General features: G+C 40.6%; 1 long non-coding RNA gene across 1 annotated transcript in view; it reads right to left on the reverse strand.

Annotated features, from left to right (window-relative positions):
- The window catches only part of LOC117203876 (uncharacterized), a 113,893-nt gene that overhangs the window by 74,528 nt on the left and 20,280 nt on the right, over positions 1-19,085 (reverse strand). The gene's annotated exons all lie outside the window — the stretch shown is intronic.

Genomic DNA, 19,085 nt, shown 5'->3' on the forward strand with positions numbered 1-19,085 from the left:
AATGCTAAACGAGTATTTAAAATATAGTCCTTTTTCAAAAATAAATTATTTTTTAGTCCAGTAGAAATTTTTAAGTGGGGTAGGTCAGTACCAGTGAAAAAAATAAATCGTGTGTGTGTATATGTATTTCCTGCTTCTAATGAAAGTTTCGTTGTCCCTCATTTACCTAGAACTCAGTTAAGTGGTGTGCTCTCCTATATGGGACACAACATAAAATTTAAAGAAGTATTTAATTGGGCTGTGGTAACATGAAAATGGAAATTAGGGACTGTGCTCTTAATCTTTTCCTTGTGCAGCCTTTCAGGCCTACTTACTTGTATTTACGTACAATTCTAACTGGTTTAATTATTTAGATTCTAAGACCCTGGGAGATTCCCATTTAAGGCGGCAAAAAGACTGCAAGCACAAACAGCAGCTGGGGGAGGAATAAAAATCATGCTCTGACAAACTGGAAAAGCAACACGGTGTGCAGCCAGTGCCCCCCATACCTCGGACCCTGGGAGCATCATCTCATCTCTGGTATCACCCGTATTAAGGATGAATTCTCAGGAAAACATTGTAAATGTTCAGTATTATTTAGCATAATAATGTTAACGGGGCAAGAAAATATATTACATAATTTTAGAAAGCTTTCTATTATGTTTCGCTTCCTGAGTGGATAGACCCTTTGCCACTAGAAAATAAAACTACCCAGAATGATTTATTTACCTCTGTGAAGATACAGAAAAGCACTGGGGTATGTAAAAGAGAGCCTGAATTTTGGGGTTTTTTTTTTTTTAATCAGAGTTTTAAAAATTTGATCCAAACTCTGCCACTTAACTTGTTTGTTGACACTAGCCTCAGTTTTCTTGTCTGTAAAGTGGAGAACCTAACCTGTGGTACGTGGGCCATGAGCAAAGCAAACACATGACAAATACTATCATGTGTGCAGCATAATTTCATATTCAGATTTGGGATTTTCCCCCAAAGTATGATTTATGACATCCTCTACTCAACCTCAAACTTAGTCAAAACACTTATTTTGGTTATCTTGGTGATGGATTCTGATTCCCTGGAAGAATTTTTCTTGCCCCTTAACAGTACTTGTATTTTACTCCATCTTCTTCATAGCTTCTAAAACTAATAAGCCAACCTTATGTTTGACAGTTTGTATTAAATAATAGGTTTATAATAGGTTTCTCAAGCTATACCTGACTCGATATTCCAATAAACCTCATTGCTACTTCTGAAGAAAGACCCCTGTTCATACATGTAAAGTCTGTGTGGATTGGCTATACACGGTTGCCAAGGAAAGCGGACTTTATACCTCCAAGGTACATGCTAAGATTAAAGTAATTTTAGGGGCTTCCTTGGTGGCCGAGTGGTTGAGAGTCCACCTGCTGATGTAGGGGACGCGGGTTCATGCCCCGGTCCGGGAGGATCCCACATGCCGCGGAGCGGCTGGGCCCGTGAGCCATGGCTGCTGAGCCCGTGAGTCCAGAGCCTGTGCTCCGCATCGGGAGAGGCCACAACGGTGAGAGGCCCGCGTACCGCAAAAAAAAAAAAAAAAAAAGTAATTTTAGGTCATGTCCAGTTGAATTCTTGGCATGGATTTATCTTTTGCAAATGAAAACAGCTACATACCAGAAAAAGAAGGAGGGGCACAGGTATGAAATTTCATATAAATTTACCCTGCTGTTCAAAACTATAACTTCATGACTGTCTTTCTGTGTATACTACTATTAGAGTAAGAAATGGCTTCAGATCCTTGGCTTGACTTAATTAACCATGACATTTTAAAGATCCCAATTAGTGGCCCCTGGGAATTTATAAAACTGAGCTGACTTATATCCTGATGTTTGCTAGAGAAACAATCTGAGCTCACCTGGTCCATTTTCTCTGGATGTATTATTTAAGATAAAATGTTTCAGCTCTCAACACACTGGGTATAGAGGGAATATACCTCAACATAACAAAGGCCATATATGACAAGCCCATAGCTAACATATTCAAGAGTGAAACGCTAAGAGCTTTCCCTCTAAGATCAGGAGAAACACAAGGATGCCCACTCTCTCCACTTTTATTCAACATAATATTAGAAGTCCTAGCCAGAGCAATTAGGCAAGAAAAAAAGAAAAGGCATCGGAATCAGAAAGGAAGAAGTAAAGCTGTCACTATTTGCAGATGGCATGATATTATAGATACAAAACCCTAAAGGCTCCACCAAAAAACCGTTAGAACTAATAAACCATTTCAGTAAAGCTGCAGGATACAAAATCAATATGAAAAAATCAGTTGTGTTTCTAAACACCAACAATGAACTATCAGAAAGAGAAATTAAGAAAGCAATCCCATTTATAATTGCATCAAAAAGAAATAAAATGCTTAGGAATAAACTGAATCAAGAAGGTGAATGATCTGTATACTGAGAACTTTTAGACATTGATGAAAGAAATTGAAGGAAATACACATACATGAAAAGGTATTTTATGTTCATGGATTGGATGAATTAATATTGTTAAAATGTCTACAGTACTCAAAGTGACCTACAGGTTCAATGCAATTCCTATAAAAATTCCAATGGCGTTTTTCACAGAAATAGAATAAACAATCCCAAAATTTGTGTGGAACTACAAAAGACCCTGAATAGCCAAAGCAATCTTGAGAAAGAAGAACAAAGCAAGAGGCATAACACTTCCTAATTTCAAACTGTACTACAAGGCAATCAAAACAGTATGGTATTGACGTAACTGAGACACATAGATCAATGGAACATAATTGAGAGCCCAGAAATAAACCACCACATATTTGGCCAATTAATTTACAACCAAGGAGCCAAGAATATACAATAGGAAAAGGATAGTCTCTTAAATAAATGGTATTGCAAAACCTGGACAGCCACATGCAGAAGAATGAAAGTACACCATACACCAAAAAAAGAATGAAAGTCTTACACCACACAAAACAACTCAAAATGGATTAAATAACTGAACCTAAGACCTCAAACTATAAGACTCCTAGAAGAAACATAGGCAGTAAGCTCCTTGACATGAGTCTTGGTGATGATTTTTTTGGATTTGACACTAAAAGGTAACAAAAGTAAAAAAACAAATGGGACATCAAACTAAAAAGCTTCTACACAGCAAAGGAGAAGAAAATATTTGCAAACCACTTATCTGATAAGGGGTTCATATCCAAAATATACAAGGCACTCATACAACTCAATAGCAAAAAGTAAATAATGCAATTAAAAATTGGCAAAGGAATTAAGTAGACATTTTTCCAACGAAGGCATGAAAATGACCACAAGGTCCATGAAAAGGTGCTCAACATACTAATCATCATAAAAATGAATATTAAAACCACAATGAGATATCACACCTGTTAGAAGGGCTCTCATCAGAAAGACGAGATAACAGAGGCTGGTGAGTATGTCAAGAAAAGGAATTCCTTGTACACTACTGGTGAGACTGTAAATTGGTACAGTCACCATGGAAAACAGTATGGAGGTGCCTCAAGAAATTAAAAATAGAATTACCACATGATCTAGCAATCCTACTTTTGGGGATATATCCAAAGGAAACAAAACTAGTATCTCAAAGAAATCTATGCCCTTTATACTCATTGCAGCGTTATTTACAATAGCCAAGATACAGAAACAACCTCAGGGTCTGTTGATGGACGAATGGATAAAAAAAATGTGAGACATATCTATAGCTGTATCTTTACTTAGATATAGGTATAATGAAATATTTAGCAGCCTTAAGAAAAGAAGAAAATCTTGTCATTTTCAACAATATGGATAAACCTGGAGGGCATTACACTAAGTAAAATAAGCCATACAGAGAAAGACAAATACTGCATGGTATCACTTATATGTGAAATCTAAAAATAAATAAATGAATACATAAGTTTTTTTTTTAAAAGTCAAACTCATAGAAACAGTAGAAAAGTGGTTGCCAGGGACTGCGGGGTAGGAGAAATGGCATGATATTGGTAAAATGGTAGAAACTTTCAGCAATTAAAAAAAAATAGAATGTTTCTATTCTTATATAAGAGAGATAATAATCCAGAACCAGAGAGTTTAAGCCAATAAACCAGAACAGATTTTTTGAGCTGTCTACTGAAAACTTATTTAAACTGTTGAGGAAAACACCTGTACCCAACAGGAAAATGGGCTCACAAAGACTTTCTGCTGCTCTAAAAAGAAAAGTCAAGCCCATTGAGGCTCTATCCAGTTAGAAATATTAGTGCAAGACAAGCCTCTATTTCCACTTGTGTTTCTGTGATATGTGGGAGCATTGGTAATGCCACATCTTGACCCCAAAGTTTTTTGCTCCAATTTCTGCCATGTTAAGTGGAAAAGTAGTTAAATTATATAGAAAGATAAAAGAGTGCACTGCCCAGTTACATTAACTTCCTACCCCTTCCTTCAATGCTGAGATTTTTCCAAAAAGAAAGTGAATGAAATAAAACCAGAAGAGAAATAAAAGTTTAAAATCTCCAAGGTTCAAAAGTAATAGAAGTAAATGAATTTAGGGTCAGGGTTGCTGTGTAAGGCTGCCCAGGCTGTGCACTGCACAACTCTCAACATTACTATTTATGAAGATTACAACAACCACAATGTGATGTGAATGGTGTCACCTAGAGCTGTGCAAACTGTTCACAGCATATCCACCTGATCCTGCTGGAATTCATTTTGCCAGTTTATCAGCAATTCTCCTCAAATGCTTCACCAAACATTCCTAAAATCTGCCCTCCTACCCACCCCCAATTCAGGTCTACATCATTTCTTACCTGTATTATTGCAGAAGCTTTCTTGCTTCCACCTCCCTCCCTTTTTTTTTTTTTAGCTCATCACCCATGCTGCCTTCAGAGTGAGCTTCCAAAAGTATAAATATGATCTTTACCTCTATAAAACCTTAGCAGGACCAGGTCAGACAAGACCAAGTATCATAGCATAAAAAGTGAACTTCTCTGACCTAACCCTGCACTGACACCACAGTATAATTAAGCTTTTCTCACCCTTCGCTCTCAACATTTGGCTACAAGTCCAAATCCCCAGCTCCCTAAAGACGCTACGCTGTTTCACATGGTTCTGAGACTTGGCCAGCATTGAATCCATTTTTATCCTTATTACCCACTTTTCTGCCTCGGGCATTCATTTTACCTGAAAAATGTTCTCAGCACAACCTTGCTGACCCCTCCTGCACTCAGCCTCTTAACCTGGACACCCTTGATTGTTCCATAATCTCACAGCACCTCATGTTTCTCCTTCCCAGCACTGATGGCAAAGGGAATTCACTACTCTAGAATTTTTCACTTCTCCTGGACTATACACTCCAAGAGGACAGAACTTCATCTCCCCCGTTTACTGCTGTAGCTCCAGCATCTAGCACAGTTCCTTGCATACAATAAGAGCTCCATAAATGTCAAATAAATGTGTTGTAATTATGTGTTTACCAGTACAGCCCAAGTAAAGTTCAAATAAACCCAGCTCCTGAAGTGTTAACAAGAAATATAACTTTTACAGAAAAATGGTTGGGGGGGTGTCAATTGAGGGTGTAGAGGAGGGGAGAAATCCTTTTCCTCTACCCATTTTAGATTGTTCAGCTGGGGGGGGCTATAAATTAGACTGGCAAGAGACAAATTAAGGGGAGAAAAACAAACAGAAGTTTATTAACATGTGCATTGCACATGCATTCACAGGTATTGAGTACTAAGTATTGAGTAGCTCAAATGGGTGGTTGGAATTTGGGTTTAATATACCAACTTAGGTTAAACAAAGGCAAAAGGGTTTTGGGTGGCTTTTGAGCATGTAAGGGAAGTAATGGGAAAGTGACCAGGGGAAGTATGATAAACAAGGGTTGTTTAGTAATGTTTGTTATGCAGATTTAAGTTGCTGCCCTCTCCACTGGTAAGAACTGTTAAGAGTCCTCCTCTTCCTGGCAAAGGGGAGGGAGATGGCTCTACAAATGGAAATTTCCTTTATAAATGTAAATTTCCGAGGAGGGGAGTAGGAGGGCATGGAGGTGTCCTCCTACCATCAAAAATACATCTACAGGGCTTCCCTGGTGGCGCAGTGGTTGAGAGTCCGCCTGCCGATGCAGGGGACACGGGTTCGTGCCCCGGTCTGGGAAGATCCCACATGCCGCGCGGCGGCTGGGCCTGTGAGCCATGGCCACTGAGCCTGCGCGTGCGGAGCCTGTGCTCCGCAACGGGAGAGGCCACAACAATGAGAGGCCCGCGTACCGCAAAAAAACAAAACAACAACATCAAAAAAATACATCTACATACAGAGCATTCTCACTGAAAACAAACTGAAGATGGTCAGGAAGACTCTTGTACAACCAGGGCTATAAGAAAGATTCACACAGAATTGGGTAGGAAGGGAAGAGAAGTGATAAGGTCAGGACATACACCCCTGGGAGGGGACACAGAGGAGGAGGGTGAATACACAGTCTCGGAGATCCTCCCTAGGAAACAAGTAGCTCGAGCCACATATTGAGTGCCCCAGGCCTGGGGTCCAACACAGGGAAGACAAATCCCCCTAGCTGGTTTGAAAACCAATGGGACTAACAGGAGGGCTGTAAGAAACCTGGACTCTGCTCGTGAAGAGCACACACACATTTGCTCACTCCCAACACAAGGCAGAGGAAGCAGATTGAAACTACCGGGCACTCTGGCCGTTTTCCCATGACTACCCCAGCATGTGCACCAGCCTGAGCTGAGCACCCACTCCAGCCCCTATTGCTCCATAGCGCAGCTCAACACCAGCCTGAGGGTGGCAGCCAAGGGGAGCCATTGCTGGCATTACAGAGGCAGCAAATCAGGAGAAGTCCAGGGCACTGACTGGGGCTAGGACCGCCACAGCCTTCTCCCCTACCCATGCCAAGTGCCCGCTCAAGCCCCACTTGCTCCAGCACTGCTCCCTTTTGGAGTGAGAGTGCCAGTACTGGGTAGTGCACATTAAGAGGGAATGGAACCAGCTCAGACCCAGCCCTCAGAGCTTTTGCTCCAGAAACTTGTGACCCACCCCTGCCCCCAATAGGGTGGTGCTGGCCACTGAGCAGAGTAGAAGCCCCACACACCTGGCTCTGGCTCTAGCCCCTCCATCTCCAGCCTCACTTCCTACCAAGATGAGAGTTGCCAGCACACTCTGTGGGGAAGACATGACTCATTCTCACATCAGATCAAGCTCTACCACCAAAGCCACTGGGCGCTCACAGACTGTACAGGGACAATCCCATACAAAAACATCCCTTCAAGACCTAAATAGGTAACTATTTCACCTGATTTCATAGAGAAATTAGGCAAAATGAGAAGACAGAGGAATTTTTTTCAAATGAAAGAACAATAGAAAATATCTGAAAGAACAACTAATGAAAGAGAAATAATTTACCAGGGCTTCCCTGGTGGCGCAGTGGTTGAGAGTCCACCTGCAGATGCAGGGGACACGAGTTCATGCCCCAGTCCGGGAAGATCCCACATGCCGCAGAGTGGCTGGGCCCGTGAGCCATGGCTGCTGAGCCTGCGCGTCCGGAGCCTGTGCTCCACAACGGGAGAGGCCACAGCAGGGAGAGGCCCGCGTACCAAAAAAAAAAACAAAACAAAATTTACCAGATAAGAGTTCAAAGCATTAGTAATAAGGATGCTAACTGTATTAGGGAAAAGAACAGATGAACACAGTGAGAACACTAACAAGGAACTAGAAAATGAAAAAAAAAGAACCAGTCAAAACTGAAGAATACAATAACTGAAATGAAAAACACACTAGAAGAAATTAATAGGAGGCTAGGTGATACAGAAGAATGTATAAGTGATCTGGAAGATAGAATAATGGAAATAATCCAATCAGAACAAAAACAACCCCACAGATTTTTAAAAATGAGAATAGTTTAAGGGACCTCTGGGACAACATGAAGCATACCAACATTCACATTATAGGATTCACAGAAGGAGAAGACCCAGAGAAAAGGATCGAAAATGTATTTGATGAAATTATGGCTGAAAACTTCCTGAACAGGAAGAAGATATCCATGTACAGGAAGCACAGAGGGTCCCAAACAAGGTGAACCCAAACAGACCCACACAAAAACATATCATAATTAAAATGGCAAACGTTGAGGATAAAGAGAAAAATTCTAAAGGCAGCAAGAGAAAAACTAAAGACTCATATACAAGGAAACTCCCACAAGGCTATTAACTGATTTGTCTGCAGAAACTTTGCAGGCCAGAAGGGAGTGGCATGATTTATTTAAAGTGCTGTATGGGGAAATTCTGCAACCTAGGACACTCTACACAGCAAGATAATTATTTAGAATTAAAGGAGAAATAACGAACTTCTCAGACAAGAAAAAACGAAAAGATTTCATCAATACTAAGCCTATCCTAAAAGAAATGTTAGAGGGTCTTCTGTAAGTGGAAAAGAAAAGGCTATAACAAGAGTGAGAGTCAATAGGAAAGGAAAAATCTCACTAGTAAAGGCACATATACAGTAAAGTCTGTAGATCAACAACCTAAATAAGCTATTACAAAGACTAAAAGACAAAAAAAATTGTAAAATCAACTATAACTACAATAAACAGTGAAAGGATAATATGAAGATATAAAATATGACAGCAAAAACACAAAATGTGGCAGAGGGGAGTAAAAAAAAGGTAGATCTAGGGCTTCCCTGGTGGCGCAGTGGTTGAGAGTCCGCCTGCTGATGCAGGGGACATGGGTTCGTGCCCCGGTCTGGGAAGATCCCACATGTCACGGAGCGGCTGGGCCCATGAGCCATGGCCGCTGAGCCTGCGTGTCCAGAGCCTGTGTTCCGCAACAGGAGAGGCCACAACAGTGAGAGGCCCGTGTACTGCCAAAAAAAACAAAAAAAAGGTAGATCTTTTGGGATGTGTTTGAACTTAAATGACTACCAGTTTAAAACAAGTAGACAAAGTTATAGGTCAACATATACAAAGCATATGGTAACCAATAATCAAAAACCTACAATAGATATACAAAAACTAGAGAGCATACCACTGTAGCAAATAATCAAGCCACAAGGGAAGAAACTAAAAGAAGGACAGAGAAGAACTATAAAAAGAACCAGAAAACAAGTAACAAAATGGCAATAAGTAAATACCTATCAATAATCTCTTTAAATGTTAATGGAGTAAATGCTCTAATCAAAAGACATAGAGTGGCTGATTGGATAAAAAAACATGACTCATCCATTTGCTGCTTACAAGAGATTCACTTCAGAACTAAAGACACCAAGAGACTGAAAGTAAGAGGATGGAAAAAGATATTTCATGCAAATGAAAACGACAAGGAAGCATGGGTAGCAATACTCATATCAGACAAAACAGACTTTAAAATAAAGTCTATAACAAGTAACAAAGAAAGGCATTATATAATGATAAAGGGATCCATAAAAGAAGAGGATATAATGCTTGTTAACATATGTGTACCTAATATAGGAGCACCTAAATATATAAAGCAAGTATTAACAACCATAATAGAAGAGATTGACAATAATACAATAATAGTAGGGGATTTTAATACCCCACTTACATCAATGGACAAATAACCCAGACAGAAAACCAATAAAGAAATAGTAATCTTAAATGCCTCATTAGATCAGCTGAACTTAATAGATATCTTCCAAAAAACAGCAGAATACATTCTTTTCAAATGCACAAGGAACATTCTCCAGGATAGATCATATGCTATGTCACAAAACAAGTCTGAACAAATTTAAGAGGATAGAAATTATATCAAGAAATATTTCTGACCACAATAGTATGAAACTAGAAACCAATTACAGGAAGAAAAGTGGGAAAAACACAAACACATGGAGACTAAACAACATGATACTAAAAAATCAATGAGTCAATGAAGAAATTAAAGAGGAAATCTGAAAATACCTTGAGACAAATGAAAATAAAAACACAACTTTCCAAAATCTATGGGACGCAGCAAAAGCAGTTCCAAGAGGGACATTTATAGCTATATAGGCCTACATCAAGAAACAAGAAAAATATCAAAAAGCAGCCTAACCTACTATCTAAAGGAATTAGAAAGAGAAGAACAAACAAATCTGAAAGTCAGCAGAAAGAAGGAAATAATAAAGATCAGAGAGAAAATAAATAAAATAGAGATCAAAAAACATTAGAAAAGATCAATGGGGCCTCCCTGGTGGTGCAATGGTTAAGAATTAGCCTGCCAATGCAGGGAACACGGGTTCAAGCCCTGGTCCAGAAAGATCCCACATGCCATGGAGCAACTAAGCCCATGCCCCACAACTACTGAGCCTGCACTCTAGAGCCCGTGAGCCACAACTACTGAGCCCGTGTGCCACATCTACTAAAGCCTGCACACCTAGAGCCCATGCTCTGCAACAAGCCACCACAATAAGAAGCCCACGCACCACAACGAAGAGCAGCCCCTGCTCACAACTAGAGAAAGCCCGTGTGCAGCAATGAAGACCCAACGCAGCCAAAAATGAATGAATAAATAAATTTATTTTTTTTAAAAAAATCAATGAAACCAAGAGCTGGGTTTTTGAAAAGATAAACAAAACTGATAAGCCTTTAGCTATGCTTATCAAGAAATAAAGACAGAAGACCCAAATAAACAAAATTAAAAAATAAAGAGGAGAAATTTTTAAAAAGACAAGATATCACAGAGATATAAAAAATCATAAGAGAATACTACAAATAGTTGTATGCCAATAAATTGGATAATCTAGAAGAAATGGACAAATATTTAGAAAAATACAGCCTTTGGGACTTCCCTTGTGGTCCAGTGGTAAAGAATCTGCCTTACAATGCAGGGGATGTGGGTTCCATCCCTGGTCAAGGAACTAAGATCCCACATGTCGTGGGGCAACTAAGCCCGCATGCCACAACTAGTGAGCTCACATGCCTCAACTAGAGCCCACGTGCTGCAAACTACAGAGCCCACGCACCCTGGAGCCTGTGCGCCACAACTAGAGAGAGAAAATCCGCACGCCACAGCTAGAGAGAAGCCCGTGCACCACAACAAAGAGCCCGCACACTGCAATGAAAGATCCCGCATGCCGCAACACCCAATGCAGCCAAAGAAAAAATAAAAATTTAAAAATACAGCCTTTAAGACTGAATCATGAAGTAATACACAATCCGAACAAAATGATCACTAGTAGTGAAATTGAATTTGTAAAAAAAAAAAAAAAAAAAAAAACCCAGCATACAAAACTTCAGGACTTGATGGCTTCACAAGGAATTTACCAAACATATAAAGAAGAGCTAATGCCTATCCTTCTCAAACCATTCCAAACATTGAAGAGGAGGAGACACTCTCAAATTCATCCTACAAGGTCACCATTACCCTGATACCAAAACCACAAAAAGACACTAAAAAAAAAAAGTACAAGCCAATATCTCTGATGAATATAGATGCAAAAATACTCAACACAATATTAGCAAACAATACATAAAAAGGATCATACACCATGATCAAGTGAGATTTCCAGGGGTGCAGAGTGGTTCAATATCCACAAATCAATCAATGTGATATACCACTTTAACAAAAGGAAGGATAAAAATCACATGATCATCTCAATAAATGCAGAAAAAGCATTTGACAAAATTCAACATCCATTCATGATAAAAACTCTCATCAAAGTTGGTGTTGGGGGCTTCCCTGGTGGTGCAGTGGTTGAGAGTCCGCCTGCCGATGCAGGGGACATGGGTTCGTGCCCCGGTCCAGGAAGATCCCACATGCCGCAGAGCGGCTGGGCCCGTGAGCCATGGCCGCTGAGCCTGTGCGTCTGGAGCCTGTGCTCCGCAACAGGAGAGGCCACAGCAGTGAGAGGCCTGCGTACCGCAAAAAAAAAAAAAAGTTGGTATTGGGAACATATCTCAACATGATAAAGGCCATTAATGACAAACCCACAGCTAACATCATACTCAGTGAAAAGCTGAAAGCATATCCTCTAAAATCAGGAATAAGACAAGGATGCCCACTCTCACCACTTCTATTTAACATAGTATTGGAAGTCCTAGCCACAGTAATCAGATAAGAAAAAGTAAAAGGCATCCAAATTGCAAGGGAAGAAGTAAAACTATCACTATGCAAATGACATGATACTATATATAAAACTCTAAAGTTGTCACCAAAAAAACTATTAGAACTAATAAACAACTTCAGTAAAGTCATAGGATACAAGATTAACGTACAGAAATCTGTAGCTTTTCTATACATTAATAATGAACTGTCAGAAGGAGAATTCAAGAAAACAATCCCATTTACAATTGTTTTGAAAGGAATAAAATACCGAGGAATAAATTTAACCAAGGAGGTGAAAGATCTATACCCTGAAAACTGTAAAACACTGATGAGGGAAATTGAAGATGATACAAAGAAATGGCAAGATGTTCCATATTCATGAATTGGAAGAATATTTTTTTAATGTACATACTACCCAAAGCAATCTACAGATTTAATGCACTCCCTATCAAAATACCCATGACATTTTTCACAGAACTAGAACAAAAAACCTTAGAATTTATATGTAACCACAAAAGACCCCAAATAGCCAAAGCAATCTTGAGAAAAAAGAACAAAGCTGGAGGTATCACACTCCCTGACTTCAGACTATACTATAAAACTATAGTAATCAAAATAGTATGGTACTGGCACAAAAACAGACCCATGGATCAATGAAACAGAATAGAGAGCCCAGAAATAAGCCCATGCTCCTATGGTCAATTAATCTATGACAGTGGAGGCAAGAATATACAATGGAGAAAAAACAGTCAATCCCTGGTGGGGGAACTAAGATCCTGCAAGCTGCACGCTGCCAAAAAAAAAAAAAAAAAAAAAAAAGGTGGGCGGGAGTGTTTGCATAAAACCTAAGCACATTCTCCTATATACTATAAATCATCTCTAGATTACTTATAATACCTAATACAATGTAAATGGTATGTAAATAGTTGTCAGCTCCCAGCAAATTCAAGTTTTGTTTCTTAGAAATTTCTGGAATTTGGGGGGGAGATTTTTCTTTTCTTGCCAAGCCATGCAGTATGAGGCATCTTAGTTCTCCGACCACGGATTGAACCCATGCCCCCTGCAGTGGAAGCGCAGAATCCTAACCACTAGACCGTCAGGGAATTCCTCAGAGAAGAATATTTTCTATTCATGGTTGGCTGAACAAACTGATGCTGGACCCGTGGATGCAAACAGCTGAATATATAGTTATTTATCATAAACTGTGTCATTAACATTAATAGGTCATGAGCTTATTATTATTTCTAAATTAATGAATATTTTGAATATTAAATTAATAAGTACATAAAAATTTCTCAGTTTTAATTTTAAATATGGGGCTTCCCTGGTGGCACAGTGGTTAAGAATCTGCCTACCAATGCAGGGAACACAGGTTCAAGCCCTGGTCCAGGAAGATCCTACATGCCGCACAGCAACTGAGCCCGTGTGCCACAACTGCTGAGTCTGCGCTCTAGAGCCCGAGAGCCACAACTACTCAAGCCTGTGCACCTGGAGCCCATGCTTCACGACGGGAGAGGCCACTGCAATAAGCCCACGCACCGCAACAAAGAGTAGCCCCCACTCACCGCAACTAAAGAAAGCCCGCGGTGCAGCAACGAAGACCCAACGCAGCCAAAAATAAATAAATATGTATATAAATTTTTTTTTTAATTTTTAAATATGGTAAAAATGAATAGATACAGTACACACAAACAAAAGCTCTTTGGAATCCTCGATAACTTTTTTTGTTAATAGACTTACCCAGGCCCCCTGCATTGGGAGCACAGAGTCTTATCCACTGTGCCACCAGGGAAGTCCCTAGAGCAGTTTCAGTTTTACAGCCAAACTGAGCAGAAAGTAGAGATTTCCCATAGGCCCCCTGACCTCACACATGCACAGCCTCCCCTATTATCAATATCCCCCCGAGACTGATACATTTGCTATAACTGATGAACCTACATTGACACATCATAATCACCCAAAGTGCATAGTTTACATTAGTTCACTGTCTGGGTGGTGTACATTCTAGTTTTTTGGACAAAATGTATAATGACATGTATCCATTATTATACTGAATAAATTGAAGACATGACAACCTAAAATATGCTGCTTTGGCATACTGACTATTTTGAGCTGAAGGCACTTGGAAAAACAGCAAATGCAGGGAGAGCCTTTCTCTGAACTCCCCTTATCTGTCACCTCCTTTGGAGGCAAAAGAAATTCACCTGTCATAAGTCTCCTCCCAGGTAATTTCACAACCAGGAAAGATTGGATTTTCTCACACTCAGACAAATTTTGTTACAAACTATTGCTGGGAAGGAAATTTTTTCCTTCTAGTTTCTTCTGGCTGCTCTAAGAATTAAACTGACAGGAGACAGGCTAACAGGGGAAAAGTCAAACAAAAGTTTAATAACATCTGTACATGGGAGACACCCAGGAAAACTGTGTAACTTGCCAAAATGGCCAAAACCCTCCCCTTAAAATACCATCTACAGGTAAAGACACAAAGGATGTTGGTGGTAGTGTTTTGGGACTTCAAAGGGGAGGAAGACAATTCACATGGAGATGGAAAAGCCAGTGTTTGGTAAACAAGTGTTTGCTGGGGGCCAAGCACAGACAATGAGACAGAGGGGATTTTCAGCACCAACTGCTACGTTCCTCTTTGTCTACCATGCCTGATTCATATAATACTATAGATATCTGCGGTGATAGTTCATTTCCTGGAACAGGCTCTCTGTATAAATTATTTTAGGCAGTTAGGGGGAAATGTCAAAGTTCTTCCTGAGGTTTTGGGGCCATGTTTGTTTTCAGTTTGAAATAATTCCCATGCCAAAGAGACATATTTGGGGTGGCAAATTTTGCTCCCCTACATTTTCATATCTCCCATCTATTCTTCTAAGGGTCCATTCATCTTTTCTAAATATTATTTACTTTTCTCTAAACAGCCTACATCCCCCAATAAAGATGTTATAAAAACTCTCAAATATCACTGCTTTTGGCGGTATTCTCTTTTCTTCCTGTGATGTCCCCGTGCATATATTAAAAATTAATACATTTGTATACCTTTTCTCCTGTTAATCTGCCTGTTGTCAGTTTATTTCATAGACCCAGCTCTTGAACATAGGATGATAGAAGGAAAGTCCTCCCCCCGCTCCATAACTGTATCATACAGAGTAGTGTCCTAAAAGTGCTCTGTGCTCTGTCTCTATAACCGTTAAGAGTATAAGAGATCCTGAGATTTTTTAAGTTTGGGAATCACTTCGCCATCCTATCTCACTAGAGATCCGCAGTCCCACCCAGGTTTCCTGAATTTGTGGAATTGCTGTGAGACTCCAATTTTAGACCCTCAAAAGCCTCTCACAGCGTCTCCTAGCTGTTGTCCAAGAACCCTCTCTGCATTTGGGCTTCCTAATTTTTTTCCCCCTTTTAAAGGCCTTTTTTCATTCAATTCTGTGGTATGTCACCTGCAGGGTCCTGCTTCTTCCAGATCTGACAGCCAGTCCTTTGCAACCCCAAAGGACACATTTTAGGGCACAGGGGCATGGAGGAGGGGAGAAAGTGAAGAGTCTTTTCATTCATCTGCCCTCAGGGTGTGCTATCCACAAGATAATGGGACCTGACTCCTTTCTCCTAACTGAGTTGTGCCCAACCCTGGGGGGGAGGAAGCGGGAATCAGAAACGTGAACCCTGCCTCCCACTCTGGGTTGGAGGTCTCTGGATGGGTAGGGGGCTCTACCCTGCTATATGCCCTGACATTGCTTCCAGTGCGGACTTCCTGCCTCTGCAGGCTCATGGTGGGAAAAGCCAGAGCAACTCTGGTAGGGGGTGTCTTGCAGAGCTTTTAGCAAGAATTAGTAAGGGGAAAGTTGAAAGACTGCAGGATGCCGTAAAAACATCACAGTAGACACCTTTCCAGACACTCACTGGAATGTAGATGGGGCTCAGCCTCCATCCCATCACAGCTGCCCTGGTCTCATCTTTGTGGTTCACGGCACTATATGACTGTAGAAGAACTCCAGCTCTGGTCTGGCTGCTCTTTTCCTCCCTCAGGATTGTTCACCAATGTTTACAAAACTTTTGCTCAAACTACCCCAAGCTCAAGGTAAAAAGTGCAAGCCATACAAAAAGGTAAAGTCATCTGACTCTCAGGGAGAGTTCTGTTCACTAAGCAAACTCCTGGACGAACTCCAGGGGCAGAGCAGAGATCTGCATCTCTGACCAACTCCCCAGGGGGATTCTTATGTAAACTGCAATCTGAGAGCAGAAGGAGAGAAATTAAGGGTTTTAGAGATGCTAAGAGCGGTTATTTGGAAAACCATAGAATAAGGTGGATTCTGAAAAGGAGGAGAATCCAGACCTTTCTTTCTGCTCTGAGAGAAGCCTGAAAAGAGCAATTATTTCCTGGAGAAGTAGCCAACTCAGGTGGAAGGAAGTAACCTGGGCTGGGAAGGGAGGGAGGAAGTTGGAAGCAGGGATTATCAACATCCCCTGCCTCACCCCCATGGCGTCCCTGGTGGCGCAGTGGTTAAGAATCCGCCTGCCAATGCAGGGGACACGGGTTTGAGCCCTGGTCCGGAAAGATCCCACATGCCATGGAGCAACTAAGCCCCTGTTCCGCAACTACTGAGCCTGCACTCTAGAGCCCTTGAGCCACAACTACTGAAACCCGCGCACCTAGAGCCCATGCTCTGCAAGGAGAAGCCACCGCAGTGAGAAGCCTGCGCACTGCAACGAAGAGTAGCCCCCGTTCTCCGCAACTAGAGAAAGCCCGCACACAGCAACGAAGACCCAACGCAGACAAAAATAAATAAATAAAATGTATATTAAAAAAAAAAAAGAAAGCATTCACGGCTGCGTTTGGCTGCAATCCTATAAATACATTCTTCTCTCAGATTGGACACACGAGTATAGAAGACTGGCCATTAAAAAGATAAACAGTATTAATAATATTAATAATCATGATTGCCAGTAGTGTTGAAATTTTCTGGAACCCTTTCCTGAGTTGCCTAATGCCCAGAGAAGGAAAATAACAGTGTTTAGTAGACATGAATTATAGGATCAGTGCACGTAGCTATCAGTGCACATAGATGATGAACCAAGGCTTGTAAGTTGGTTTCGTTTTGGTCTAATTACATGTTTGTGGTGTGTGTGTGTTTAATTTCACTTTTTTTTTTTTTTGCCTCTGACTCTTCCTGATTAAAAAAAAAAAACACACACAGGGCTTCCCTGGTGGCACAGTGGTTAAGAATCTGCCTGCCAATGCAGGGGACATGGGTTCGTGCCCTGGTCTGGGAGGATCCCACATGCCGCGGAGCAACTAGGCCCATTAGCCACAACTACTGAGCCTGCGCATCTGGAGCCTGTGTTCTGCAACGGGAGAGGCCGCGACAGTGAGAGGCCCGGGCACCGCGATGAAGAGTGGCCCCCGCTCGCTGCAGCTGGAGAAAGCCCTCGCATAGCAACGAAGACCCAACACAGCCAAAAATAAATAAATTAATTACAAAAAAAAAAAACTTTAAAATGGTAGGAAGTGACATACACCCTTGATGGATCTGTATTTATGTTAAAATATTGGCTTAGTAAATTTAACTGAGAAGAGGAAACTGTTAAAGGCAGTGTTTCTGCCTTTATTTAATGATTCCTTTGTTCAACTGACTTTTATTGATTGCTCATTTGATCCAAGCCACGTGCTAGGATACAAAGGTCAAGGAAGGCATTGCCTCCTCTTAAGGAAGTCATGGTCTCCTGGAAGAAATAGAAAAGTAAACGAATAAAATGCATTGTGAAAAGAGTGCATACTATAGGCATACAGAGACCACCTTATATTTGTCCAAGAATATGTAAGACTGCTTTTTAAAGTTATAAAAGGAAAAAAAATTTAAAATAAAATTATAAAAGATACTACATTGTACCAACAGTCCAGCACCTTGTTTTTTTTTCTTTGATTGACTGATTGATTGTTTTAATTCAAGTAGTTGATTTTGGGTGTGTGTGTGTGTGCGCGCACGCGTGCATGCTTTGTTTTTCACTGTACAATATTCCCTGGAGATCGTTCTACTGTAAAGAAAAAAATGTTGCCTGCCATTCCAGTTTTATAGGGATCAAGCCATTATCCACTGCAGTGCACCTTGTGGGAATTCAGAATAGAGAAAAACAGGAAGCATTCTGTGCTTAGGATATACCAGCCCCTAGATAGTTAAGATACATAACTAAGGAAATTTTTCAATGACCCCAGATTCTTGCATGTTTCCATACATAGAAAAGCACTAAAAAAGAATGAAATAATGCTATTTGCAGTAACATGGATGCAACTAGAGATTATCATACTAAGTGAAGGAAGTCGGAAACAGAAAGACAAATACCATATCACTTATATGTGGTATCTAAAATATGACACAAATTAACCTATCTACAAAACAGAAACAGACTCATGGACATAGAGAACAGACTTGTGGTTGCCAAGGAGGAGGGGATTGGGGGAGGGATGGAGTGAGAGGTTAGGGTTAGCAGATATACGCCATTATACATAGAATGGATAAACAATAGGTCCTACTGTATAGCACAGAGAACTATATTTAATATCCTGTGATAAACCATAATGGAAAAGGATATTTAAAAAAACAGACTGTATATATGTGTATAACTGAATCAATTTGCTGTGTAGCAGAAATTAACATAACATTGTCAATCAACTATACTTCAATACAAAGAAAGAAAGAAAGAAAGAAGAAAAGAACGAAAGAACGAACTTGAGATGTCTGTTCAACAATATTTTTCTGCTTGACTACATGTTTTTCTCAGCAAAAAAGTTCGTATATATCCTGGGTCCTCCCTTCCAGCTTCAGAACAGTTTCCCCAGGCTATATTCCTCAGTAAGACACTGAAAAATTCTACTTACAGCTCTTATGTAGTGCGTTTTTTTCAAGAGGACGCTACCAGGTAGCTGTGCATTTTTGAATAGATCCTCTGGCCCTAGGTGAGTGGTGGGTAGGAGGAAATGGGACAGTGGAGACTGAACCAGGGAGGAGAGTTAGCCACGGTGGGGTTGTTGCATTTTCATCGTTTGATGCCTGGTTGGGAGTGGAAGGCAT

Source organism: Orcinus orca, chromosome 6 (genome assembly GCF_937001465.1).
Source record: "Orcinus orca chromosome 6, mOrcOrc1.1, whole genome shotgun sequence".
Lineage (NCBI taxonomy): Eukaryota > Metazoa > Chordata > Mammalia > Artiodactyla > Delphinidae > Orcinus > Orcinus orca.